Consider the following 27,939-nt stretch of genomic DNA (forward strand, 5'->3'; position numbering starts at 1 on the left):
CCACGTCACCCCACAGTGAATCCCGCCCCTAGGAGAGGGGAAGAGAAGGCACACACCAGTCTGACTGTGGCCCCAGCGGTGGGCTGGGGGCAGACATCAGGTCTGACTGCGGCCCCACCCACCAACGCAAGTTATTCAAGACAGCACAGGGGAAGTGCCCTGCAGTTCCACACCACTCCAGGGACTATCCAAAATGACGAAACGGAAGAATTCCCCTCAAAAGAAACACTTGGCCTCTGATGGTCGAGCCTCATCCCATTACTATGGGTGAGTCCAATTTGGTAAGCGTTTTCTACCATGAGCCTCACCTGATGGGAGAAACACCACTGAATTTCGTAGTGGCGATGGTACCCTCTCGCCAGCACATTCCTTACTGCTTTGGTAAGTGGTAAATCCTCTGGACTCTTCCATGGACTATAGTCACCTTACATAGTCAAGGCGCTGTAACATACCCACTTTTCTGATCTTTTTAATCTCTCCTTCTAGCATCTCCCATGGCAGTTGTGCCATTTCTCTCTCAGGGTGGGCCATCTCTTTTCCCATAATTCCAGGAGCCCACTTAACAGCTCATTTGCACCATCACTCAGTGTCCTTGCCAGAGTGTTAAATCCTGTATCCTGGGGAAGTACTCTCAAACCAGTAAGCTTTCCCTTATCCAACTTTATGTTTCCCTTATCCCACCCCATCCATGCCCAACCTAGCATACCCAGAAGCCACTTTCCTGTATACTCTTCTGATGGCACATGTTAGATAGATTCTATAGCTCCTTTGGGGTAAAGTCCCTTCTCTCCTTTATCAGACTCAGAATGTCCCTAGCCAGGTTATACTGTAACTTAACTCTTGTCCTGATGACAGGGAAGTGGGGACAGATCCCAAGGAAGGAGTATGTTCTCTTGTAGGAGAAAGGCCTCTGCAGCATCTTTAAGCAAGGAGGCAGTGTGTACCTTGAAGAGTGAAGAGTAGACTCCTTCTGCTATTTCAGAGTTCAGAGGAATCTAAGATCCAAGATTTTGGACATCATCAACCCAAACATCCTCATCCCGTGTGTCAGGGACTCATTCTTCCCTAGCTTACCTGCCTCTGTTGCTAACCTTTCTTTAGCACTCTGTGAATTTTATGATTAATTCCTGGACTTGGTCTTTACCTGGACTTGGTCTTTAGCTTTTTGTAGCCTCTAGCTAGTGAAGACTAAAGTATTTTATAAGCGACCAAGGAAGTCCTCTGGCTATCACTCTTGGCATTTAACTGTCAAATAATTACTCTCAACCTTTTATTATCTTTTTTCCAAAGTAATCAGTTGAGCTTCACAGTAGCCACCCATCGAACTGCCCTTATGTTATTTCTCGCATATTTATTAATACCTGATACATCTCATTAGCTAGTGCGTTTTCTTCCACCAGTATCACATCCTAGCTCACCATCAGTGAAAGCTTTAACAATGCTCTGCTGCCTTGGGCCAGGGGTTATCTATGCTCTACATCCAGCCACTGATGGGAGCCTCACCGCCAGCTAGGGGAGTGATCCATCTCTAAACTTCTTAGGGTCTGCTTTCTCAGACCGCTCCCAATAGCAACTGTTGTATGTTGGGTTCCCTGAAAGAAAACCCTGAGACAGAGATGAGCATAGGGGAGGTTGATAAGAAAGTACTCCTGGGATCATGCCTCTGGAAGAGAAGTGATGGGTTGGGTAGGATTGAAGAGAGAAGTGGGGCTGCTATGTGGTCCCAATTGTAGGCCCTGATCTACCCCTCAGGAAATTCTGAAGCTGGAATAGCCCTTCAAAATTGTCTACAGACAAGTGCCTGGCTGTGTTGCACAATGGATAGTACATTGGACTTCCAGACAGAGTTGTTTACAGTCAAGGTAAGGGAGCCTGGCCTTTATCTCCTGGCACCTTCCAGGTGCTGGAGGCCAGCAGCTGATGCAAAGGGCTATGCCCTGGGGCAAGGTGAATACCTTCATCCAACAGTTCTAAGAATTGCTCGTGGCTGAGGGCTATCTGCCAGTAGCAGACAGCTGGGTAAATAGGTCTTTGGTCCTAAAGCGGAATCTGGGTAGTACCTCACAGCAGCATCTGTTACGGTTGCTTTGGATGAACCAGAAGGATGTTCAAAACAGATTAATAAATGGAAAAGAAAAATCAGGTTATAAAAGGATATATCTAAATGATCCTTTCTGCAAGGACATACCCAAGGTATTGACAACGGCCCTGTCTTGATGATGAAGGAATTTTGATTGTCTTTCCTCTTATTTATCTACATTTTCTAATATTCCTTTAATTGATTACTTATAAAATAAGAGGTTACTTTTAGCTTTAAAATTTTCTGGGGACAAAATTGGACATTATATAAGAAATTAGAAATAAAGTATTTTAAATTTTATTTAAGTAATTTAATTAAATTTTTATTTTAATTTTCTTTTAATTTAATTACATTTTTATTTAATTAATTTAATTAAATTTTAAATTATTATTTTAAATTTTAAATTTTAAATTATCATTTTAAGCCATTTAATTAAAAAGATTTAAGTTGTGGCTTTTGTTGATTCAAGTAGGTGAAAGTGTAAAAGTGAGCCCAGGAAAATAATTGGATTTCATAATCAGTAAAAATATTCATATTGCCTAGTTCCCAAATTAGAAGTTATATTGCTACCATATTGTGGCTTGTTCATCTGTCCACTCAAAAACTCTTAATGAGAAATTATTATAAGTCCTATTTAGCTGATGGACAAAATAAAATATAGAGAGGTAAAGAGATCCAGCCAAAGCTACACAAATTACTGGCAGAAGAGACATGCTCGGCTTCTGATTTGGAATCCCATTTTCTCATTATTCAGCTATCCTTTCTCCAAGTAAAGTTTAGGTCAAGGGCATTGAATACCCAACTCACTTGTTCTAAAATGGTCCTCTTAATTACCAGTGCTCATTAACTTTATATGTCATTATTAGCGCAAGGAGGTGGGGAGGGAAGTGAGAGATGTAAAGGAAACAGGAAGTAATAAATTAATTTCTAACCAAGGTCAGCCATTCCCCAGAGCACAAAGCAATGCATGGTGGATTGCTCCGGGGGCTTATATTGGCAGAAAAGTTATTTGGACAAAGTTCTTAGGAAGTAGACAGAAAATTCTGTCAAAGATACAAAATATTCATCAGCTAAAAACTACGGCGAAAAAGAGATTTGAGTTTAAATGTTTATTCACAAGTGCCTTCTTCTATATGTCTCCTCTTTACAAAATAACTTGTAACTGAAGTAACCTACAGGGAAATAAAATGAGACAGTGTTACATGAAAGGAATCTAAAAGAGAAAGAGACAGGGAGAAACAGAGAGAAAGAAAAATGACCAAGCACCCTTTCAGTTTCCTAGGCAGTTCAGACAAGCATTGCAACGTTTGTAGTCTTCTTAAAGCAGCGTTCAGTCTTTTGGAGAGTCACATATCACTAAAGTCATCAGTAAATCGGTGATTCATCATTCTTCAGTTGAAATGTAAATAAAACCTGCTTGACACAAGCTAATAATAGTTTGGATATGAGATTTTAATTACACTCAAGACTTACAAGATTTTTCTATGTAGTCAGATGCAGAAACTTCACAGATTTGTGCACAAGGACAGAAACCACTTTCAAAAACTCAAGTTGCTAAGAATGGACTTAAAATATTTTAAATAAGTGATCAAGCTTAACATCACCCCGACATGAAAAATCTCCTGATGTGACTCCGAGGAGACCTCTTATCTGGATAGAATTCTCACCAAAAGGTTTCACCTGGATCTGGTAGCAAGCCAAGTCCAAAATGTTGGCCTGGACCCTCCCAGTGTCTGTGTCATGAAAAACAAATCAAAAGAAAACAAAAAATCAGAAATGGGGATGCGGGACTGTTCTAGATTAAACGTGACTTCAGAGACAGGACCACTAAATCTAATGAATGATATTTGAGAGGGTCCTAGATTTGTTTAAAGAGTTACAAAGAATATTTTAATTAGGAAACCTGGAATACTGACTACATAGTAGATAATAATATTATTATTATAACAATATTTTATTACTTATCGGTGATGATGGTGTTTTGGTTATCTACAAGAATTGCTTTGTTCTGAGGGGACATGTGCTGATGTATTTAGGGGGGAAATGTCATGATATTCACAACTCTAAGTGGTTAGGAAATTAAAAAAATGTTCATATATGTATGTTTATATATAGGTATGATATATAGAAACTCTTGGTTTCAGCTCAGATCGTGATCTCACGGTTTGTGAGATCAAGCCCTGCATGGGGCTCTGCACTGACAGCGTGGAGCCTGCTTGGGATTCTCTCCCTCTCTCTCTGCCCCTCCCTGGCTTGCACTCTCTTTCTCTCTCAAAATTGAAAAAAAAAAAAGAAAATATGACAAATGTGAACAATTGGCGAGGCTAGGTAATGTACTATTCTTTCAAGTTTTATATAGGTTTGACTTTTTTTTCTTTTTCAAAAAGAAATGAAGAATGAACTCAAAATGGAGGCATTACTGACCCGTGAAAAGTAATCTATCCAGCAAAGGAAGTGTAGGTAGTTTTTACACACTGAGCATTCTGCATCACCTTCTCTAGGCTTTATGTCCTTGAGTCACAGGCAGAGGGCAAAGGTTCAGCTCCTAAAAGGGTTGGAGCCCTTTTCAAAGAATGAATGTTCAAAGTGATAAATCTAACCTTCATTTTCACTCTTTGGTCAAGGAGGTATATTCTATTATTATTATTATTATTATTATTATTATTATTACTATTGCTATTATTATTTTAATGTTTATTTTTGAGAGAGAGAGAGCACTCTCACAAGCAGGGGAGGGGCAGAGACAGAGGACAACAGAGACTCCCAAGCAGACTCTGAGCTGTCATGGGACTCCTACATGGGGCTCCAACAGACCATGAAACCATGAGATTGTGACCTGAGTCGAAGTTGGATGCTCGATCGACTGAGCCACCCAGGTGCCCCAAGATACATTTTAAAACAATTTTTTAATCCATATGAAGTCCTCTCTGTCAGATACATTCTTAAAATTTCTTTTTATTTTAAAGAAACTAACAAAGTTTGAGCTTCACTTGTTTCCTCTAGGGACTATACAAGGAGGCTTTAGAAATACATGGCTTAGCATCAAAAGCAACTTATAATCTGGCTGTTGAAATTACTTAAAGTTTGAACCTTGAAACAAATATCTCAGACCAGCACTGTATTTAAATACATTTTTCTAATTCATGATGTTACAAAAAAAAATAATCGAAATAGGATGATCATACAAACCTGATATTTTCATAGATCAAAAACAGTTGAGTACAGGCAATTTTGTATAGTTCAACTATGCATTTTCTATTTACTGTACTGTCCAATTATAATATGAGGTGCTTTTGTTTGTTCAAAAAATTACTCTTTTAAAAAGAGTTTATTCAAGTAATTGAAAATCCTCTCAATTTATAGGGAGCTCTTTAATTACTTTATTTTGAATAACAAAATATTTTGAGGGAAAGACACATTCGCCTGAATTGACCTCAAACGGTGCCTACTTTGGGTGTTTTTACTGGTTACCTGGCAGAATCAGATTTCTTTTTAATCAAAAAAACATTACATAGATCTATTAATTACTGCAAAGGGGTTGATCCTACAATTGTAATGTTTGATTTTGTTTCATTCCATTTTATTTTTTTATTTTTTATTTTTTTGAGAAATAGCGCACACAGGCTAGCAGGGAAGGGTAAAGAGAGAGGCAGAATGAATCTTAAGCAGGCTCCACACCCATCTCAGAGCCTGACTCGGGGCTCGATCTCATGACCGTGAGATCATGACCTGAGCTGAAATCAAGGGTCAGATGCCCAACTGACCGAGCCACCCAGGCGCCTCTATTTTTATTTATTTACTCAAGGTGAAATATACCTAAGCACCCACATCCACTTTGTTGTGCAACCATCCTCATATCCATCTCCAGAACGATTTTCATCTTGTAAAACTGGAACTCTACAACTGTTTAAATCATAGCTCTTCATTCCCCACTCCCTTGATCCCTGACAATCAGCATTCTTTGTGTCTCTATGAATATGACTATCCTAAGTACCTCATATAAGTGGAATCATACAGTATTTGTTCTTTTATGACTGGTTCAGTTCACTTACCATAATGCCCTCAAGTTTCATCTATTATAGCACATGTCAAAATTTCCGATCTTTTAAAGGCAAAATAATATTCCCTGTATGTATATACCACATTTTGTTTACCCATTCACCCATCGGTGGACATTTCGGTTGTTTCCACCTTTTGGCTACTGTGAATAATGCTGCTATGAACTTGGGTATACAAATATCTCTTTGCGACCCTGCTTTTGATTCTTTTGTATATATACCGGGCAGTGGGATTGCTGGATTATATGGTAATTTTATTTTAAGTTTTTGAGGAACCACCATGGTGTTTTCACACTGTCTCTACCATTTTCTATTCCCACCAACAGCACATGATGGTTCTAATTTCCTCACCAACATTTGTTATTTTATGGGTTCATTTTTTTTTAATAGTAATCATGCTAAGGGTTGTGAGGTGGTCAATTTTATTTTGAAAAGATTTTTATTTTTATTTATTTTTTAATGTTTATTTACTTATTCTTGAGAGAAAGCACAAGTGGGGGAGGGGCAGAGAGAGAAGGAGACACAGAATCTGAAGCAGGCTCCAGGCTCCGAGCTGTCAGCATCTCAGAGCCCGATCCAGGGCTCAAACCTGCAAACCGTGAGATCATGACCTGAGTTGAAGTCAGACGCTTAACCTGCCGAGCTACCCAGGCACCCCATGAACAAGATTTTTAAAGCATAACCTAGATGGTTACTTTACAAGACCACAAATATATATCTTTGAAAAGATTTGAGGAAAAAATATTATTAAATAAACAAGTACCTATGGCTTATAATAAAATATACAATGACAGCATCAATCCTGAATTTTAAAATCGACAGAAGATGATCTGCTTTGAAAACTGTATTTGAGGAATTAAAAGATGTTTTGGTGAAGAAAACACCACTGATGTCAAAGTTGCCCATGAGGAATCTGAATCAAATTGTGTCATGAAATGTGTAAGTGGAAAAAAGCAATATTTCTAAATTAATATTTTATGCACCTAATTTTAAATATGTATGTGTATCTAAATTAATAAATTATAAGTAGGCAATTGCCTGTTTTAATTATATCCCAAAAGTTTATATATTTAAATAGGCAAAAAAATTGACTGAAAAGTTTATGTATCCAAAACAGCCAAAAATATGAGCTCAACTTATATTGGGGGCCACCTTCTACCCACGTGTACGGTATGTGATGTTTATTGGTATTTGACGCATTTATGACTTTTTCTCTTTGCAGAAAGAAACTGGCAGCCTGGGCATATCCTCTGAGCAGAGATCAGAGATGATATTTGAAAAAGGTGAGTTTGAAAATGACTGACTAAATTTTTAATGGAAGATAGCATGAAGAGACCCCCATGTTAGGTCCTAGGAGTCAGACTATGAGAGTATCACAATGTCATTATTTTAACCATACAATATGTAGAGTGGTAGTCGTCCTATACAGACCACAGGTCGTGGTAGACCACATCACAAGCCTCTGGGCACACCTGGGCTGGACTGGGCACGAGAAAGAATCAGTTAGCCAGACGTGGTTCTTTGTTCTCCAAGAGCTCGTTAACCTTGAAATCGGTACCCACAGAGGTTCCAGAGTTTGCTGCATACTAAAAACCACACACACAACAGTGCAATAACTAAGAATGTATGTGTTTCGTTCACACAGCAAGAACTGACAGCATACTATATACCAGGGCTTGTGTCAGATGCAAGGAACACAAAGCTAAACAAGACATGGTCACCAAGAGCAATGGCGCTGACGGCAGCAACTTCTCTGAGCACTGACCACGTGCTGCGCACACTCCTTTACAGTCTGTGAGACATCTTGCATGATCTGGTCCAAGGCTCCATCCTAACTTCATTTCCTGGTACTCTCTACTGCCTTTCCTCTTCAGCCACACGGGTCTTGGATTCACTGACCACATCAGGGTTTTAGTACTGCCTGGTCCCTTTGCCTGGTGAGCTCTTTCCCAAGACATCTTCAAGGCTCAACCCTTACTTCCTCTCCTCAAATGTCACCATGTCAGAGGAAGCTTCCTTCATCACTGTATATAAAGTAGCACAGCCCTTCCCACTCATAGTGGATGTGGTGATGCACCACTTATACCCCCCTTCAAGACTGAAGCACTCATTCCCCCAGGTGCTGGAGGTGATGGCAGTTGACAACGCTAAGCTCTCAGCTCTCTGGAAATTGCCCTGAGCTGAGGAGAACCACCTTTCATGTTTGGCTGCTCAAAGCACGGGTATAAGCGCCCAAACCCCTTGCCCTAACTGGGGTCAATTCTGAAAGGCCTTCTCAGCTTCAGAGCCCCCCATGGGGTCAGCTGAGGCCTTTTACCCTCCTGTGCCTTTCTCTTCCCACAGGTGTTGATCCTGAGAGCACTCTCTCTTTTTTTTTAAATTAAATATAATTTATTATATCAAATTGGTTTCTATACAACACCCAGTGCTCATCCCAACAGGTGCCCTCCTCAATGCCCATCACCCACTGTCCCCTCTCTCCCACCCCCATCAACCTTCAGTTTGTTCTCAGTATTTAAGAGTTCCTGAGAGCACTCTCTAATGAGCCCCTGTGGTTCTAGTCTCTGTCCCAGAATCTGCTCCCTGGGGAACGAATCTGCCACACCCCCTATCATTCTCTTTCTCTTTACTCCACCCTGTTCATCTTCAAATAACTTAGCACGTCTGAACTGATTGCATATTTATTTGTTTATGTTTCTCTAGCCCTCTATATGTTAGCTCCATGAAGGCAGAGACTTTGTGTTGTTCACTGTGGTGTCCCTAGAGTAACTAGGCACATCATAGGTGTTCAAGAAATATTTATTGAATAAATGGATGGACAGATGAGTTAATAAACGTCACTAGGAAATAATACATGTTGTTGTTTTTGTTATTGTTGGCATTTTACAGTTGAGGAGACCAAGGCTCAGAGAAGTTAAGTAACTTGTCCAAAGTCTCTTTGCTGATGATTGGTGAAGTCAGTAGAAAGATATAAATGGGATATTTCAAGAGAATGTAGACAGTATGACATGTGCATTACATGCTAAGGCAGCTGGAAGCAAGCCAAATAAAAAGATACATTGGTGGGGCAAAGTAGTTTTTTCTGCATCATAACTTAGAAAGAATACTTTTTTTTTAATTCAAGTAAGACAAGGGGGGGCACCTGAGTGGCTCAGGCAGTTAAACATCTGATTCAGCTCAGGTCATGATCTCATGGTTCTTGAGTATGAGCCTGTTATTGGGTTCTGTGCTGCCAGTGTGGAGCCTGCTTGGAATTCTCTCTCTCTCTCTCTCTCTCTCTCTCTTTCTCTCTCTCTCTCTGCCTCTCTCTCTGTCTCTCTCAAAATAAATACATAAACTTTTTAAAAAAACATTAAAAATTCAGGTAAGCATAGGAGTGACTGGGTGGCTCAGTCAGTTAAGCGCCCATGTCATGATATCCACTCAGGTCATGATCTCGTGGTTGTGAGACTAAGCCCTGGGTCAGGCTCCATGCTAAGTGTGGAGCCTGCTTGGGATTCTCTCTCTCCCTTTCTCTCTGCCTCTCTACTGCTCACACTCCCTCCCTCTCTCAAAATAAATAAATAAACATTTTTTTTAAAAGTCAAGTAAGCATAAAGAAGCATTTTACCACCCTGGTGAAATGGCTAAATATTCTTGACTTCAAGTAAGACCAATCAGTGCCCAACCCAGCCCTTTACTGAGACCCAAAGCCATCTGAAAATTGGTATTTCTATCACATTTTCATTTTTCCTCAAGCATCCGTTACTTATCATTTAGCTAAGATTTAGATCTAAATGGATTAATAAATAGTAAAATTTATGTCATTTCCCATATTCCTGGCTGTCCCAATGAGGCAGGGGCTCAGTGGGGATGAGGGAAGAGAACAATCCCTTTTCATATTGAGGATTTCAGTGATGCCAATAGCTGATTGACAACAAGGCTATGAAAAATGGATCCTTAGAGAAACCTCTATATTTTGATTATAAAACTCTATCTTTAGACAACTGAATAGTTGCTTAGAAAAGTGATCAATTATTTGTCTTTTTTTCCCCTCTTGTAAGAAGATTAAAAAAAAAATGTCCTAAGTTCCTGTCACAGAGAGAAATGGTAGAAAGTCACACTATTTTTTGGAAGCAAAACAAGAAGCATTGAGGACCTGAGAAAATAAGATGCTGGGGGTGGGGATGGGAATGGGGGGTTGAAGGAAGATTGGGAGTCCAAAAGCTAATACGGAGGCCTGACTTCCTTTTTCCCAACAAAGAAACAAGTAGCCGTCACTTTGACCTTGTGGGGGATATTTCAAAGATCACAAGCGAAAAGATTTACAATACAGGAATGTGGAACCATAGAAGAAAATCAAAGAAGAGCACGTGACTTTCAGTGGCTTGCAAAAGAAAAGATAAAGGAAGCAAGGAGACAGAGGGAGCTATACCACAGAGTTGGAAAAAAAATAATGCTTTTACAAGTCTATCAAAGGGAATAAAACCACCAAAGGGAAATGTACCACTAAATAAAGAAGGAAGAGAGGAGATGAAACCCCAAACTATTAAAATACTTAACAGACCACACTGCAAACTGAAAGTCCTGTGCTCATTAGAAATGTCGGACACGATGTATTTTTCTCTAATTATTGCGATCTGAAGGTTGACCATCAGGGAATTGAATTCGACACAGTTAAACTTCACTCACTCACCATCTCCCTTCACCAAACCTTGGTTTGGAGCTGAGCTAACTTCAGATCGGAAGCACTGGGTGTTGACAGTCTGGAGCTGTCTGGAACAGTCTGGAACCAGCTTTGCTCCAGTTCCTTCCAGAGGTTACTACTGCCCTTCAGCCCACCTCCCACCTCCACCTTTCCCCTCCTTCCCCACACACATATCCCAGCCAGGATTACCCTGGGCCTCCTTATCCTTCCATTTCACAGCTATTTACAGAGTGCCTGCTAAGTGCCAGCACCACGCTGGGCCTTGAACCTGCAAATGTGAGCAGAACAAACAAAGGTACCGCTAAACATGGAATCACATGGAAACAGAGACCTTAATCAGATGATCTCACACAGACTGTATTGCGAATCATGGCAAATGCTAATGGAGCACTGTGAGAATGTACAATGTAGGGCTCAATCCAGCCTGCTGGGTCAGGGGAACTTCCCCGAGGAATTCAAGTTTGTGCTTAAATTTATTTTTTTTAATGCTTTTATTTATTTTTGAAGGAAAGAGAGACAGAGCGTGAACAGGGGAGGGGCAGACAAAGAGGGAGACACAGAACCCAAAATGGGTTCCAGGCTCTGAGCTGTCAGCACAGAGCCCAACGCGGGTCTCGAACCCACTAACTGCAAGATCGTGACCCGAGCTGAAGTCGGTCGCTTAACCGACTGAGACACCCAGGCGCCCCTCAAGTTTGTGCTTAGAACTAAAGGATGGGCAGTAGTGAATTTGGGGGTGGGGGTGGGGCTTGGAAAGAGATTCCTGGCAAAGGGGGAGACAGCCATTCCGAAGGCACTGAGGCAACATGGAATGTGGCGCAGTTAAGGGCCACCAGAAGGCAGTGTGGATAGTGAGGAAGAAAGTGACACAATACAGGGTCAGAGAGGTGAATTGAGGCCCACCAAGTTGGGTTTTGTAGGTTATTTCGGGGGCAGTGTGTCTACTCCAAGAGTGGTCAGCAAGGCTTTTAAAGGCGTGGGGAGGGGGCTTCACATACCAGGTATTTTTTTTTATCTATTCTGTTTTGTAGAGCCAAGACCAGCTGGGACTCATTGCAAAATTAAAATGTGGGGCTCCTTGTTAAAAAATTATTAAGAACCTCAAGGCTGTGACAGCAGAGCATTAAACTGAGCAAGGGGCCCTCCTACGGGGTGGAGTAGACCCTGAGTATCCAGGTCATTTTGGTCATGGGTGAGTCAGGACAGCTCCGTGATGGGTCTCAGCCTCTGTGTTAGTCAGGCCTTCTCTGAGCTCCATGAGAAAGCAAGGTGGTCCCCTCACTGTGTAATACAAAATATCACCCACAGTTTCATTTCTGGTCACGCATAGTCTTTAACCAGTAAAAAGAAAGACAAGTTTAGCTGAGGTAAATATATGAGAAGAGCAATCAAGCTGAATGAGAGACCTGGCTTGAGGTTTTTTTAAACTAACAGGATGCATCAATCTCTCTCCAGAGCACTGGGCATCTCTCTCCAGGTCAGAGCCCAGACTACAGGGAGGCAAGTGAGGCTCCTGGGAGCAAAATTTAAAGAGGCACTTATTCTCAAGGTCATACAAGTTCAGGGTCAGTACCTGAGACTGAGTGCCTCCTTAAAGCTTTCTGCCCTCAGCCTGGCATGCCTCGCCCCACTCCAAGCAGGTGTCAGGGCCTTTCACCAGGATGTGTGAATCTAAAGAGTCTTTGTGAGATCAGGAGGCACCAAGTCACTTCATGCCAGGGCTAGACAGAGGCCTAAAGAGTAGGAGAATAGGCTGTCTCTGGGTTGGGAACACTTTCTGGAATCCGGTGACAGGGAGCAGGCCCTCTGGACGAATAAGCTCGAGCCAAGTGAAGGCTTGGGGATCCCATTGGTATCTTCCTGGTGTTACGTTCTGCACACTGGAGTGACCTGTGTAGGCTCGGGTCAGTCAGAAACAGTTGAGCTGACTTACTTGTCTAGGAATTCAGACAGTCAACTGCTGATATGCAAACAGCTCCCCACCTGTGCTAGCCCGGCCTAGCTTCGTCAACGCTGTATTCATTTCAGTCAAACCTCAACAACACACAGGCTCTCGCTCCTTTATGTGAAGAGGAACAAAAGCGATTCTGTTGATCCTGTCTTCTTTTTTCATTCCCCGGGCGTCTGGCCACTCCTATCCTCCTACCTTCCTCTTACTTCCTCTCACCGGCCCCTAATGTAGCTTCTGCATGCCCCAGTGACCGGGACAAAAGCCTCAAAAGTAATCTCATTTGTGGCCAAGTAAAGCCCTCTGCAGGTCCCACCACCAGAGGCCTAGCTGGGCACACAGATAGCAGCTTCCCAAGGTGCAGACCATCTTCACAGAGCAGTTTGACCCTGGAACCCTGCCTGATTTCATCTTCCTTCTGTCTATTGCTTTGTCTGGATTTTTGGTCCCCTTTTGCCTTGAAAAGTGCAATGACTCCACAGTGACCGATTTTCCTGGTAGAGGATGGAAAGGCCGTTATTAATTTGTCCTCGTGTTAATATACTTTACTTCTTTTCATCTTTATTACCCATCTGTATCTTCCTCAGAGGTCTTGTTTACATAAAACAGGACTCTTGGATGCAGAAAGTGCTTAACGAGTCTCAGCACCACCACTACAGAGCAAACACGATACACTCACCCTGTATAATTACGAATCATTTGACAGTATTAAAAAATGTCTTCAGCAAATGGTGCCAGGCAGCTTCTTTCTAGATTTTTTTTAAATTACTATAAAGATTAGCCATAAACTAAATTATGAGCTTGGTCTATGACATTCTGACATTAAGCTCCAACAGTAAGGGCATAGATCTTGAACTGCTGCTCAGATTACAGGCTCAGATTAATTTGACTCTTCTTCCTCTCACAAATCCCTCCCTCCCCTCCTCTCTTCCTTCTTGTTTTAACCATTTGCACATAGAGCGCTACACACAGAGAAATAAGACTTCAGGGTTCTTAGCCTCCTCGATTCTGCTCATGTCCTATTTCCTCACCAAAAGATTTCCACTTGAGCAAGACTGATATGAGAGCCTGAGTTGCTCATCAGTGGATTTGCCTCTGACTGAGACTGTATCATGAACAAAGACCTGGGAGCAAACAGTTTCAACAATTATTTATTGAGCACCTGCTATGCACCTGTCATGGTTTTAAGTGTTAATGAAAACCATATGTGGGAGCAATTAGTTCTATCTTGGTCTGATGAGAAAGCCTATAGAGTTCAGGAGATATTTGATCTGGGCTCTGAAGGATGAGTAGGAGTTTGCTGTATACATAAGGAGGAACGACATGTCGGGCAAATGGCCCAGGATAATGAAGACATGGAAATGTGAAAGTACGCCAGGGTTTGGAGAAGCCTACCATATCCTGGTAGAACTGGTTTATGGGGATTCTAGGAAGGCATGACTGGATTGGAAGATGAAAGTGGGACTGAGGGATGGATGGCTTGTGAAGGGACTTAGGTCTGTATAGTAACAAGTTGCTCAGTCACACAGTGGTGACCTCCCTTAGTTCTCGTGAATCATAAGCACAGTTTCATGGGAAAATTCAAGGGTGAATAATGCAGGATAATTCATTCTTTTACACAGACATTTTTTGAATGCCTCCTACATGCATAGCACTGAACTAGGCACTAGAACGGAATAGAAAAAAAATGTGATTCTTCCTCTTCAGGGCTCATAATCTGCCTGAGAACACAGAGGTACATAAACAACTACATCTCAAGGCAAAATGAGACAAGGGAGTGATCAGAAATGTATAAAGAAAGCATATGAATGGGAGTAATGAATGCCATCTGGAAAGACTTCAAGAGTGTGTCTGGGAGGTACAAGGAATAACATAAGCCAAAGGCAAGGCATTCTAGGCAGAAGGAATGATCTGGGCAAAATGAATAGTATTTGAGAGATCAGTTTATGTTCAGAAAAAGGTAGAGTATAGAGACTAGTTTTGAGTAAGAACGTGATGGTAGAAAGATAACCTGGGTGAGTTTAGGGAAGGCCTTGAATACCATAACAAGAAGTCTAGGCTTTACCCACTAGAAAATGGAGATCAATATAAGGTTACTTAACAGTGATATTATATCAAAGGCATAGTGTAGGCATATATATTCCATCTTGAAAACCTACTTCTTTTGATTTAGTAATAGCTGCCAGGAATATTGTCTTGAGAAGGATTCTGGGCTTAGTGAGGAAAAAATAGATTCATTTATCCATTCAGTTATATAACCAGCCTAAAGAGTACTCCTTCTGTTTGAATAGTAGAGCAACTCTGGGAAAACAATAGTTTAATTGTCTTTGGACATATCTCCCTTTTATTTACCTCAATAAGATTTCAGGAATAGTGGAGCAACGTCCATCAGGCACTTTTATAAGAAAGCAATACTACCTTAATCAACTCAACAGCAGAACTGAGACATCGTTAGTTAATCCTGGACAAGTCCTTTGAAGTCCTTTGAAACACACTACAAATTGTTATTAGTAACCAATGGAGGAGAGACATCTTTCCAGCACCCAACATAAAAGACCAACTAACAAGTTTGAAGATCCCCTCCCTCTTTCTCATTCACGGCAGCTTCTCACGGTGTTGCATCAGCTGATGTTAAGAGCATCTCTGCCTTTCCTGAATATCAGAGGATAGAGGGAATAAGCGGGGGCAGCTGGCTGTAGAAAACGCTAGCGTTATTTGCCAAAAACAAAGAGAAAACAACCCAAGTCAGCTGGGAAACCTTCGAAGAAGATAATAATGGGACACAGCCCCAGAATCTTTGAGATGGGAGATTGAACTGAGTGTGTTCTAGAGTCTGGATAAGGAATCCTTAATCAGGGACCATAGGATCTCCTCTCCCTAAAGGATTCCATGGACAAAATTTGAGGGGAGGAACCTTTTAGCTTGGATGGAAAGTAATTTACATCTTTATTTTCAGTGACCTACAATTGAAATTTAGCATTTCCTTTAATTATGAATGTAATCAAACTATAGTAGCATTAGCAGTACCTGTGACTTTTTCACTAATAGAAATCAGAGTAATTTTCATGTCATATTACAGTAGCTGCAAGTATCTCGAAATATTGTTTATGGTCATCAATATTTTGAATTATGGTAGTTAGACTCAGTACTAGATCTCATTAAGTGTTAATAAACAAGTGCATATATCACTATATCATGAATATAGCTATAGATAGATAGATCGAGTCTATTTTTCAGAGCAGTTTTAGGTTCACAGCAAAATTGAACAGGAAGAACAGAGTTCCTGGGGTGCCTGGCTGGCTCAGTCCGGACAGCATGCAACTCTTGATCTTGCAACTCTTGATCTTTAGGGTCATGAGTTTGAGACCCACGCTAGGTGTAGAGATTACTTAAATAAATCATTTTTAAAAAGAAAAAGAAAGTGCAGAGTTCCCATATACCCCTGTCTTCCACCCCAACACCTATATAGCCTCCCCTACTGTCAGCATTCCCCACCTGAGTGATACATTTCTTACCATCAATAAACCTACAGTGATACATCATTGCCATCCAATATCTATAGTTTAAATCAGAGTTTACTTTTGGTGGTATTACATTCCACAAGTTTTGACAATTGTATAATGAAATGTGTCCATCATTACAATATCGTACAGGGTAGTTTCACTCTCCTAAAAGTCCCCTGTGCTCCTCCTATTCATTCCTCCCCACCCCCAAACAAATCTGTGGTTTTAAAAAATATTTTTATAACTATTGTTCTATAATTGTTTTCTTTCTTTCTTTTTTTTTTTTTTTTGATCCTATCTATTTTATGTCTTTAAAAATTCTGAGAGGGGGTCATTTGACTTCACTCGACTCCCAGAGTGTATAAGACAGAACTCAGCTAAAGAGCCCTGTGCTCTTTCTCTCTGTTTCCATGATTTCAGGAATGGGGTTCCCTCTTTGTTTCTCCTCCAGCAAGCAGGCTTTCTTCTTAGTATCTACCCCTTAGTATGCCTCCATATTTCCATTTTTATGTAAAGCAATTTAACTTTGTCCCAGTCATTCTATCTAAACTTGCATACTTTATACTGAGACTGAGGAACTTGTTTGTGATTAGCAAACAACAAACCCTCTGGTTACCAAGATCCACTCTCCTTAAACGTAGTGGGGTTATACATAATAATTCTTCTTTTGTCATATGTTCAAGTTAAAAACTAGAGATTTATTATATGTCCAGGGCAGGAGTCAGACCATTGTACATTTCACTAACTCTATAAAGAGTACAGTGAGGAAACAGCAGTTCAAGGAAGGGCGCCATCTTTCTAATTTTTCCAGGGATGTTTTTGTATTCTTTGTAGAAAGGCACCTGGAAGGGCACCTGGGTGGCTCAGTTGGTTAAGCGTATGACTCTTGATTTGGCTCAGGTCATGATCTCATAGTTTGTGAGTTTGAGCCCCATACCAGGCTCTGCCATGACAGTGCAGAACTTAAGATTCTCTCTCTCTGCTCTCTCTCTCCCCTTACCCTGCTCATTCTCTCTCTCTCAATAAATAAATAAATTTTTAAAAAATTTTAGAAAGTCTCCTGGAAAGTGGAAGCACCCCTTTTCTTTCCTACTGGTCTTGTCCATCTGTCTCATAAATAACATCTCTTCAAAAAGGTATTTGTTGCCTAACCCTCCAGGGACCATCTCCTCTCTCCAGACCTAACCCTTACTATATCGTATTACAACTGATTGTTCAATGTTAATGGGTGAGAGTTTTCAAGTATCCATCTACCATGTGCCAGGCACTTTTTCTTCACCATCTCAAAAGTGGTTTTTTAAATGTTAAACATGCACTGCATTATAGTAGGACTTTACAAATCTGATGTTCACAACAACCCTAATAATTTTGCAATCATCCCTAGTTCACAGATGAGAAATGTGTGACCCAGAAAGTTTCCATAATATCTCAGAGGTCACACAAAGGTGATCACTGACTTTCTGCATCAAAATCTAAAAATTGAATACTGACCGAGCATTTACTGACATTACAGAATTATTGTTAACTGTTCTTTTAGGTGTGATAATGATACTATTACAATTTTTGCAGATAAGGACTGCAAAAGATATATGCAGCCCTTATATAAAGATATATAAAGATACATTTAGAGATATATAAAGATATATAAAGTCTTATATAAAGATATATTTAGAGATATATGCAGAAATATTTATTGATTAAAAAAGTCAAAACCAAAGTCGATATTCCACATCAGGCCCCAGTATTCCATCAGAGCACATCTCCAGGATCTCTACAGTTTAGAAAGAACCTCACCCAGTGGCCAGTGCAGGGTCTCTCCCTAACAGGTTTTGTGACTTTGGGTGAGTCATGTCACGCCTTCCTTTTAGAAATGAAGACCTGGGCATGATGCTCTCCAACACTCTTCTCAAACAAGGTGGTAGTTATTTACCACCTTGTCCTTGTAGGACAGTTCCATAGTTAATAGTGGTTCTTTAATGGAGTGTGGACTGTAACCAGAAAGGATCCAATCTGCCTAGGTTTAGACATAATCTTCACCAGGAAAATCTTCTTACTCTACACCAAAGGTCTTGAGAGTCAAACTTCTTACTTCATTTGTGTTTGTTTTAGAAGCGGTAGAACCCTTTTTTCAAATGAAATATATAGCTGCCTAATTTATAAAACCTCTAAAGAGAGCTGCTCTCACTTAAATGACAGCTAAGAATCCCCTAAAATAGGCCCCTCTAAAAACCCACTCATCTATACCACCCAGAAACTGCTTTCATGATTTATGTTTATTTATTAACTTACTTAATTCTCCTACCATCCAAATAAGATGGATATCATTTGAAGACGAGATGAGGAAACTGAGGCACAGAGAGGTTAAGAAACTTGTCCAGTGTCACAAACGTAGAAAGTATCCGAGCTGGGATTCAAACCTGGGCAGCCTGGTTATAGAATCTGTACTCTTAGCGGCTATACTATGCCCTCTCAAAGCAGTTACACACTTACCTTCCATTGTACTGTAAGTTTCTTGGGACAGGGTAGGAGTGGGGGGGTGTGATTTTGTATTCCTAGTGCCCAACTTAGTGTCTAGTCAAGAATAGGTATTCCGTAAGCATTTGTAGAGTGAATAAAATTTATTGGACACTTTTCAGGGGATAAATCAAAGCCCAATAAACTTTAGAGATATGAATGGGTGGTAGAGATCAAGCTAAATTCTTTATTTTAAAAATAAAAGACCCGAGGCCCTGAAAAGTTAAATGATTTGCCCAAGACCAGCTGATTAGCAGCAGAACCAGAATTAGGTCTCTTAACTAGTAAATCACTAAAAGAATCAAAATGATAAAGGGAGTGGATTAGCCAATGCCTATGTCTCTTTTTATGTTGAAGCTGTTCTTTTTCTAACCATGAGGTATTGACAATTAGGAGAGTGGAAAACTTTGTCCTGGTCACTGTAGCACTGGAAGTGACCCTAAAGGTGGGCTTTAGGGGAGTTTCTTTGCATTCAAGTTGCCCTTAAGTGGCACCAGCTGGCAAGCCACAAAGTGTCTACTAGCCAATGTCATCACTAAAAATATTGCCTACTTGGGGCGCCTGGGTGGCGCAGTCGGTTAAGCGTCCGACTTCAGCCAGGTCACGATCTCGCGGTCCGTGAGTTCGAGCCCCGCGTCGGGCTCTGGGCTGATGGCTCGGAGCCTGGAGCCTGTTTCCGATTCTGTGTCTCCTTCTCTCTCTGCCCCTCCCTCGTTCATGTTCTGTCTCTCTCTCTGTCCCAAAAATGAATAAACTTTGAAAAAAAATTAAAAAAAAAAAAAAAAAAAAAATATTGCCTACTTATCCCAAGTTACCTCTTTATAGAACTAGGAAACAAGTTATCTCGTTTCTTTATAGAACTACCTCCTTTGAGGTAGGAGACAACAAATTACAGCTTTAGCCCCCATTCCAGGCCCAAGAACAATCAAAATGTAATTAAAGAGTCTCAGTTCAATATTTGGATGGCTCAAGTCAATATGTATGTCTAGTCCTTTTCTAACCTGGTTTCAGTAACTGGGGTCCTTAACTTTTGAGACCAAACCCTCACATATAACCCAGTTTTTACTAAACTCGTATTTTTCCCCTATTGGGCCTAAGATACATTTTTGATAATCAGCTTACAGCAAAATGCAGGAATAGAAAACACCTGCCTGGCAGGCTGCCACTCTACCCACTCCCTACCCTCCACTTCTGTAGACATCACTAATGGATCACAGCATTCCTTCCTGTAGATCCTAGAAACAGTAGGACTTACTCTGGGAAGCCACTGCATTCAAGAGGAATGCAGAGGATCTTACTCTGGGAAGCCACTGCATTCAAGAGGAAACCTATTTGCCACAAGCTTTATTCCCTTAAAGATCTGTCATTTGCTTCATTCTCATGTTTCTCTCTTGAAGGAATAGAGGTCTATGAGCGCACAGGTCTTGCAGCCTATCAAATGGCCTTTCTGATGCTGAGCACTGCCCCCATGCCTAAGATCAACCACACAGAAGATATAAATTATCCTCCCTTCCCTGAAGGAGTGGTTTAATGGACATCATTCGGGATGAAAGCCAGAGGAGAAGAGGTATCTCATTTAGAATTCAAGGAAAGTTAGAGGTGTGTATGGAGTTTAAGAATAAAAAGAGGGGCGCCTGGGTGGTGCAGTCGGTTAAGCGTCCGACTTCAGCCAGGTCACGATCTCACGGTCCGTGAGTTTGAGCCCCGCGTCGGGCTCTGGGCTGATGGCTCAGAGCCTGGAGCCTGTTTCTGATTCTGTGTCTCCCTCTCTCTCTGCCCCTCCCCCATTCATGCTCTGTCTCTCTCTGTCCCAAAAATAAATAAACATTTAAAAAAAAAAAAAGAATAAAAAGAGAAAGTATTAGCTGATTAATGTCAGAAGAGGAATTTGAAGAAAACCATAAGCAGAAATTGAGGGTCAATATACAGAGAAAGGGAATTAGAAAGCAGAGAAAACAAGACTATGATGTAACAGATCAAGAAAGTGGATGGGGGGGGGTGTCTAAGTGGTGCAGTCGGTTTAGCGTCCGACTCTTGATCTTGGCTCAGGTCATGATCTCACAGTTAGTGAGTTCAAGTCCCGCATCAGGCTCTGCATTGATGGCAGGGATCCTGCTTGGGATTCTGTCTCTCCTTCTCTCTGCCCCTCACCTGCTTATGTGCTCTCTCTCTCAAAATAAATAAATAAACTTTAAAAAAAAAGGATGTTAATGGGTAGTGAATAATTAATAATTATTAATAATAATTAATAATAATAAGAGAATTAGTAATCCATCATACTTGTCCTATTACTGCCAGGAAGCTCAACTTTGCTATCTGATAACAGTAACTATATTAGCTCTTATAACTAGACCATTCTGTGCTCATCTCCTTTTAGAGGCTTACTTTTTTGTTTCGTTTAAAAAATATGAAGTGTGTTCAAATATACACACATTATATATGTGACAATTTTTGCATTTTCCATTTACGATAAGAATTTTGAAAACCCTAGCTGATGAGGAGGGCACTTGTTGGGATGAGCACTGGGTGTTGTATGAAGGGATGAATCATGGAAATCTACCTCCAAAACCTGTATACAGTATATGTCAGCTAACTTGACAATAAATTATGTTAAAAAAAATACCCTAGCTGAAAGCCTATAAGACCTTAGGCATCCATCTGGAAGGAGAAATTTAAAAAATAGCAAGAAATGAAAGGTGAGAAGTCTTCTATTAACCCTTCTCAGTACAGCTAAACAAGTCTTCGTTGGGTATTGAGCATGTATTGAGCTCTGAAATGGGTGACGTGAAGGACACGAAATTGAAGAGGTGACCCATGTCCTATAGAAGGTTATCATCTTAGGGAGACTGACTATACAGAAATACAATTGTTTGTAAGAAACAAAACAAAACAAAGAAACAATCAAAAAACACCAACGTGTGACTCATAATGGATATGTAGTCTGATCGCAAGGTTATACTACCCCAGTGTGGGGCCCGGGCCAGCCGCATCTGCATCACCGAAGTATGTGTTAGTAATGCAAATTCTCAGGATCCCCTCCAGACATACTGAATCAGAAACTCTGAGATCGGGCCCAGGAATCTGTGTTTTCACAAGCACTCCAGGTGATTCTGGTGTGCTAAAGTGTGAGAAACTCCATCCACAATATTCTTTGCCCGGGATACTTACACATTTCCTCCTTGTCTTCCTCCTATAGCATAGGGCCAGACCATGCAATCCGACGTAGTCCTGAAGAACAGAATTCAAAACAAAGCCACTTTGCTGAAGCTCTACACTAATAGTTCCATTTACAAAAGTTTTAGACTCAAATATCTAAGCAAGAGGCCTTGTTTAAAATGACATCAGCTCAGGGCGTCTGGGTGGCTCAGTCAGTTCAGCATCCGTCTTCGGCTCAGGTCATGATCTCACAGTTTGTGAGGTCGAGCCCCGCATGGGGATCTCTGCTGTCAGCAAGGAGCCCGCTTAGGATTGTTTGTCCCCCGCTCTCTCTCTGCCCCTCCCCTGCTTGCACTCTCTCTCTCTCTCTCTCAAAAATAAAAATAAACCTTTAAAAGAAAATGGCATCAGCTCAAGTGAAGATGGCCTATGCATCCTGAAAGAGGTGAATTTCAAATATAAAAATGACCACAGTTATTGACCATTTCCTATGTGTTAGTTGACCCACTATCCTCCAACCCCTCTATTCCCCCTCCTAAAACAAACAAACAAACAAACAAACAAACAAAAAACTCTATAAAGAAGACAAAATTATCACTCCCAATTTACAGAGGAAAACATGGAAGCTGGGAGCAGTCAAGTAACTTTCCTAAGACTCAACAGTTTGTAAATGGTAGATCCAGATTTGAACCCAAATCTGTCTGACCCCAGACTCTATGCTCTTTGCCACCCGCCTTTATTAAAGAAATGAGCAATTTTCTGAGAGTGCCTGAGAACGTGGAGGCCCAAGCAATACATCAACCCATCATTATGTTACCAATCCCACCACCAATTTGTTGAGGTCACTTCACCATTAAGCCTTGTGTGTTTTTTTACTTGCAAAAGGAGAGATTCTGCTACTTGACCACCTACTTCCCTGTGAGCTGGAATGAACTGAGGTATGTAAAACTTTAGAGAACTAAGGACGAAAAGTGTTATAAATAGTATTATTACAAGTAGCAATAAATCAGGTAAAGAATGTAATGTGCAAGTTGGAACATAAACTGGAATTAAGCCTCGTAAATATAAAAGAACCCAAGGCATGCAGTTCTTTGAATTCTAACAGTAAAATGCTTAACTTAAATTTTAGATTAACAAGGCACCCAAATAGCCACCTCAGAAAGGTATAATTTGAGAAGGTTGGGGCAGGATAATCATCAGGAACTTTTTTTGAAAAGGTGGTTAATCTGATATATATCTTTAATGTTTTTTAGGAAAAATTACAGTAATAAAATTTGACAGTTTATTATATGCCAGTTAGAGTTTCTAAGCTCCTTATGTTACTAAATTATTTACTCTTCACAACAGTCTTACAAAGTAAGTCATATTATTATCTCCCATTTTAAAGAGTGGGAAGCTGATAGACCGCCTGGGTGGCTCAGAAGGTTAAGTGGCCAACTTCGTCTCAGGTCATGATCTGGTGGTCCGTGGGTTCAAGCCCCACGTCGGTCGGGCTCAATACTGACAGCTTGGAGCCTGGAGCCTGCCACGGATACTGTGTCTCTTTCTGCCCCTCCCCCGCTCGCACTCTGTCTTTGTCTCTGTCTCTGTCTCAAAAAAATAAGTAAACATTAAAGAGGGGAGAGCTGAGAAAAAGAGTTTAATACAACTTGTAAGTGGCAAAGCCAGAATAAGAATTGAGGCAGTCTGGTTCCAGATTGTATAGTCTTAGCCGCAACATTATATACCAGTACTTATAGGTTGATAAATTACTATTTTTAAAATCTCTTCTTCTTCTCCCATTAGCTTGTTGTATTTATCTATCTTCTCTGTGTTTTTTACCATCATTATCTCTAGCTGGGTCATGACTCAGAACTCTACCAGTAGGTCAATGAATGTTGCAATAAACTATAATAAAACAAAACACCACAATGACCATGACCTTTTCATTCTTTTCCAGTGAAGCCATCTAGACAAGAATGTTAACCAAGCAGGTTTTTGTCAAGGAATCTCAAAACAAGAAGTGAGCACTTCTTGGAGCACCTGGATGGCTCAGTCGGTTGAGTGTCCAACTTCAGCTCAGGTCATGGTCTCACGGTTCGTGAGTTTGAGCCCCACATTGGGCTCTGTGCTGACAGCTCAGAGCCCGGAGCCTGCTTTGGATTCTGTGTCGCCCTCTCTTTCTGCCCCTCCCCGCTCATGCTCTGTCTGTCTCTCTCAAAAATAAATAAACATTTAAAAACTTGAAAAAACAAACAAAAAAAACAGAAGTGAACCTTCTTCTCTGGCACATAAGAACACTGAGTATGTGTGTGTATGTGTGTGCATATAGACATATATATATATCAATCATATACACACATATTCAATTGATATATATCTCAATTCTTTGCATTCAATGATAACAGTTGCTCTTCACAACCTCACATGGTTACTTCCTCTGGCAATTTCTCTTATCTAAAAACTGTGCCAAATTGATGCCTTTCAGATAACTTTCTCAAAGTAATTCTATTTCAAAGTATTTTAGAGTTGGTCAAATTCTTAGAAATCAACTGAGTTGATCCTATGAAGCCCCAAGAAGGAAGCGACTTGCCCAGCGTTACACAGCCGGTTAGTGCATAGCATGACTCTAAACCCGGCCCTGTTAACCAAGGGGCCCTGAGGCCTGGGAAACATCTCTAAATCTGAACAGGAAGTAGCACATGGGCTCTCCAACAGACCCTACTGCCAGCCCCAGTTTTACCACTTACTAGATATGCTAAAGAATAATTTAATCAGACAGTACTATCAGAAAGAGATTAAGGGGCTCCTGGCTCAGTCAGAAAACCACGTGACTCTTGACCTCAGGGTTGTGAGTTCAAGCCCCACACAGGGTATAGAGATTACTGAAAAATAAAATCTTTGAAAAAAGAGAGATTAAAATATAGTTACTTGTAAAAGGTATATGCCTATACACTTAGAAAAGCCAAAGAAATTCACAAAAATGCTATTTATATTCATGAGTAATCTTTAAATTTCCTGATGCATTATAAACATGCAAAACCTAATAAATATTCCTGTTTACCATTAATAACCAACATAATGTTTAATTATAACTACAATGTTTAACTTCTTCTCAAACAACTACCAAAACGATAAAATACTTACAGATTTAGCAAGGGATATACATTACTTATATGTTGAGAGATTTAACTTACTTGGTTTGGTACAAGGAGAAATATTTCTGCTTCTAAATGGAACAATTAGATATATAAAAGGTAACTGATTCTTTTCACACATGCACACACACATACTCTATAAATACATCTTCAATTCAACCCAGTCAAAAGCTCAGTAAGATTTTTACTAATATTCTGAAAAATTAAAATAAAATTCATCTGGAGAAACAAATAGGTGAAACTATAAGTAATATTTTCAAAGAGATGAGTAAGAATAGGGGCGCCTGGGTGGCTCAGTCGGTTGAGTGTCTGACTTCAGCTCAGGTCACGATCTCACGGTTCGTGAGTTCGAGCCCTGCATCGGGCTCTGGGCTGATGGCTCAGAGCCTGGAGCCTGCTTCCGATCCTGTGTCTCCCCTCTCTCTCTGCCCCTCCCCCATTCATGCTCTGTCTCTCTCTGTCTCAAAAATAAACATTAAAAAAAATTTTTAAAAAAAGAATAAAAGACTTATTTTTATCAGAGAGTAAAATACAGTATACAGCAAAATCAAAACAGTGTGTTAGCTCTACTACAAAACTAGACATACGCACTAATGGACCTATATAGGATGCTTGTTACACCTAAGAATGCAATATATGATATGGAAATTTAAAATATTTTTACAAATGATATTGTACTGTCTTGTTAGAAACCGGGGAGAGAAATAAATTTAAGCTTATACCTCACTCAAACTCAAAAGAGTTCCAACTGCTATTAAGAATTAAAGAAAAATAAAAAACTAGCACAGAAGATCTAATAATAATCAAATATCAAGAGAAGTAATAACTTTGTAAGTTTGAGAATAAAATAGACACAATTTCCCTATACAAAGACAACTTCCCTTAAAAAAAGCTTTAACCCATGGGGGCATCTCGCTGGCTCAGTTGGTAGAACATGCAACTCTTGATCTCAGGGTCATGAGTTCAAGCCCCATGTGGGGCATAGAGCTTAATTTAAAAAAAAAAAAACTTAAAAAAACTTTAAGCTATAAATATTAAAATAAAAAGACAAATAGACTAAGAAAAATTTTCAGTAAAAATGGCAAATGCTCATTTTTGTATCATCTTCACAATATAAAAAGTCTGTTCAAATCAATTTTTGACTGATGTGGAAATAAAACTAAAATAAATTACATAAAGAACTCCCACACATAGACAAGAAAATCGTAAGACCCTCATAGAGAATTAGGCAAAAGACAAAACAGAGACAATTCATACAAAAAGAAATACGATTAATAAGCAAGTCAATGGAAAAATATTAATATTGCTATTAACCAAAGAAATGCAAATTAAAGCAACAATGGAGCACCATATTCCAACTATAAAATTAACAAACATTGTTTTTCAATAAAAATAGTCTGTGTTGGTGAGGTCATAATGAAACCATACACTTATATATTTCTGGTATTAAGGTAGAGAAACAAATACTTAAGCCATAAAAATGGAATGTCCTTGCGTAAAAAAAACTTAAAAATTTTTTTAATGTTTATTTATTTTTGAAAGAGAGAGGGAGAGAGAGACAGAGTGTGAGCTGGGGAAGGGGCAGAGAGAGGGAGACACAGAATCTGAAGCAGGGTCCAGGCTCTGAGCTGTCCGCACAGAGCCAGACGTGGGGCATGAACCTGCGAACCACGAGATAATGACCTGAGCCGAACTCAGACACTTAACCCACTGAGCCACCCAGGCGCCCCCCCCCAAAAAAAACTTTAAAAAATAGAAAACCTGTAAGCGCAGTGTTTAGAGCTGTGTTATAAATTTAAATTTCAACGATTATCTAAATGTCTCAGCATATACTTCTTACAGGAAGCTTTGCCTTACTCCCTGACATGCTGCTTCCTCGCCTTCAGGCACCTCAGCGTTTCTCCTGAGTATATGCCTATCACTGACATGTCCCTTGCCTTTAGCACAGGGCCAGGCACATAGTAGGGGTTTAGTAATTAGTGAATGAGTGAGTGAATGAATGAATGAATGAATTAGTGAATAAATGGATCAAATGAATCCATGTTAAAAAGCAGCAGATTGCATTAGTATGGGTCTTGATGAAATATGAACCTATTAATTTGCTAATTATGAAAATTATGTTGCAACTCGGAAAATGCTTCAGGATAGCAGTGCAAAGTGGGGGAAAAAACAGAATACATAATTGCACATATATTATGATTGTAACTAGATAATAGTTGTAGGCACATGGACAAACGCTGGAAGATAATATGTAAATTTAATAATGTTTTTTGTTGGAGTCATGGGATTATGGATGTTTTGGTCTTTTTCTTTTTTTTTAAAGGCATATTAATTTTTCTCTTTTTATAATTATAAAAAGGCAGGGGGGAGTGGGGAATGCACAAGCCTTGAGTCAGAATACTTGGGTATCAGTACCAAGTCTACTACTTAATAGCTTTCTGACCTTGGACAAGTTACTGGAACTCTTTGAGCCTCAGTTTCCTCATCCATTAAATGGGACTATAATAGCTACCTCTCAAAACTGTTTGTAAGGTATAAATGACCTAATGCATGTGAAAGGATTTTATAAACTATAAAGTGCTATATAAAAGTGACACCATTATTATTAAAGTAGCCTCTCTTTCCTAAGAGAATTAAGCTTTTTATTTCCTCCAAATTGTTCACATTTAGTCGTTTACATACAATGCAAAAACAATTCCTATGTTATTGAAACACACACCATCCTAACCGTGTCTCACAAGCTAATCCTGAACAAGCCCTAAACTCTGGCCTATCGGGCACTATTGCATTTCCAATCTGGTAGAGGAGACCTATGAGATGCTAGGAATAAATTGAGACCTAAACCCAAAGTGCAAA

Source organism: Prionailurus viverrinus, chromosome B1 (assembly GCF_022837055.1).
Source record: "Prionailurus viverrinus isolate Anna chromosome B1, UM_Priviv_1.0, whole genome shotgun sequence".
NCBI classification, from domain to species: Eukaryota; Metazoa; Chordata; class Mammalia; order Carnivora; family Felidae; genus Prionailurus; species Prionailurus viverrinus.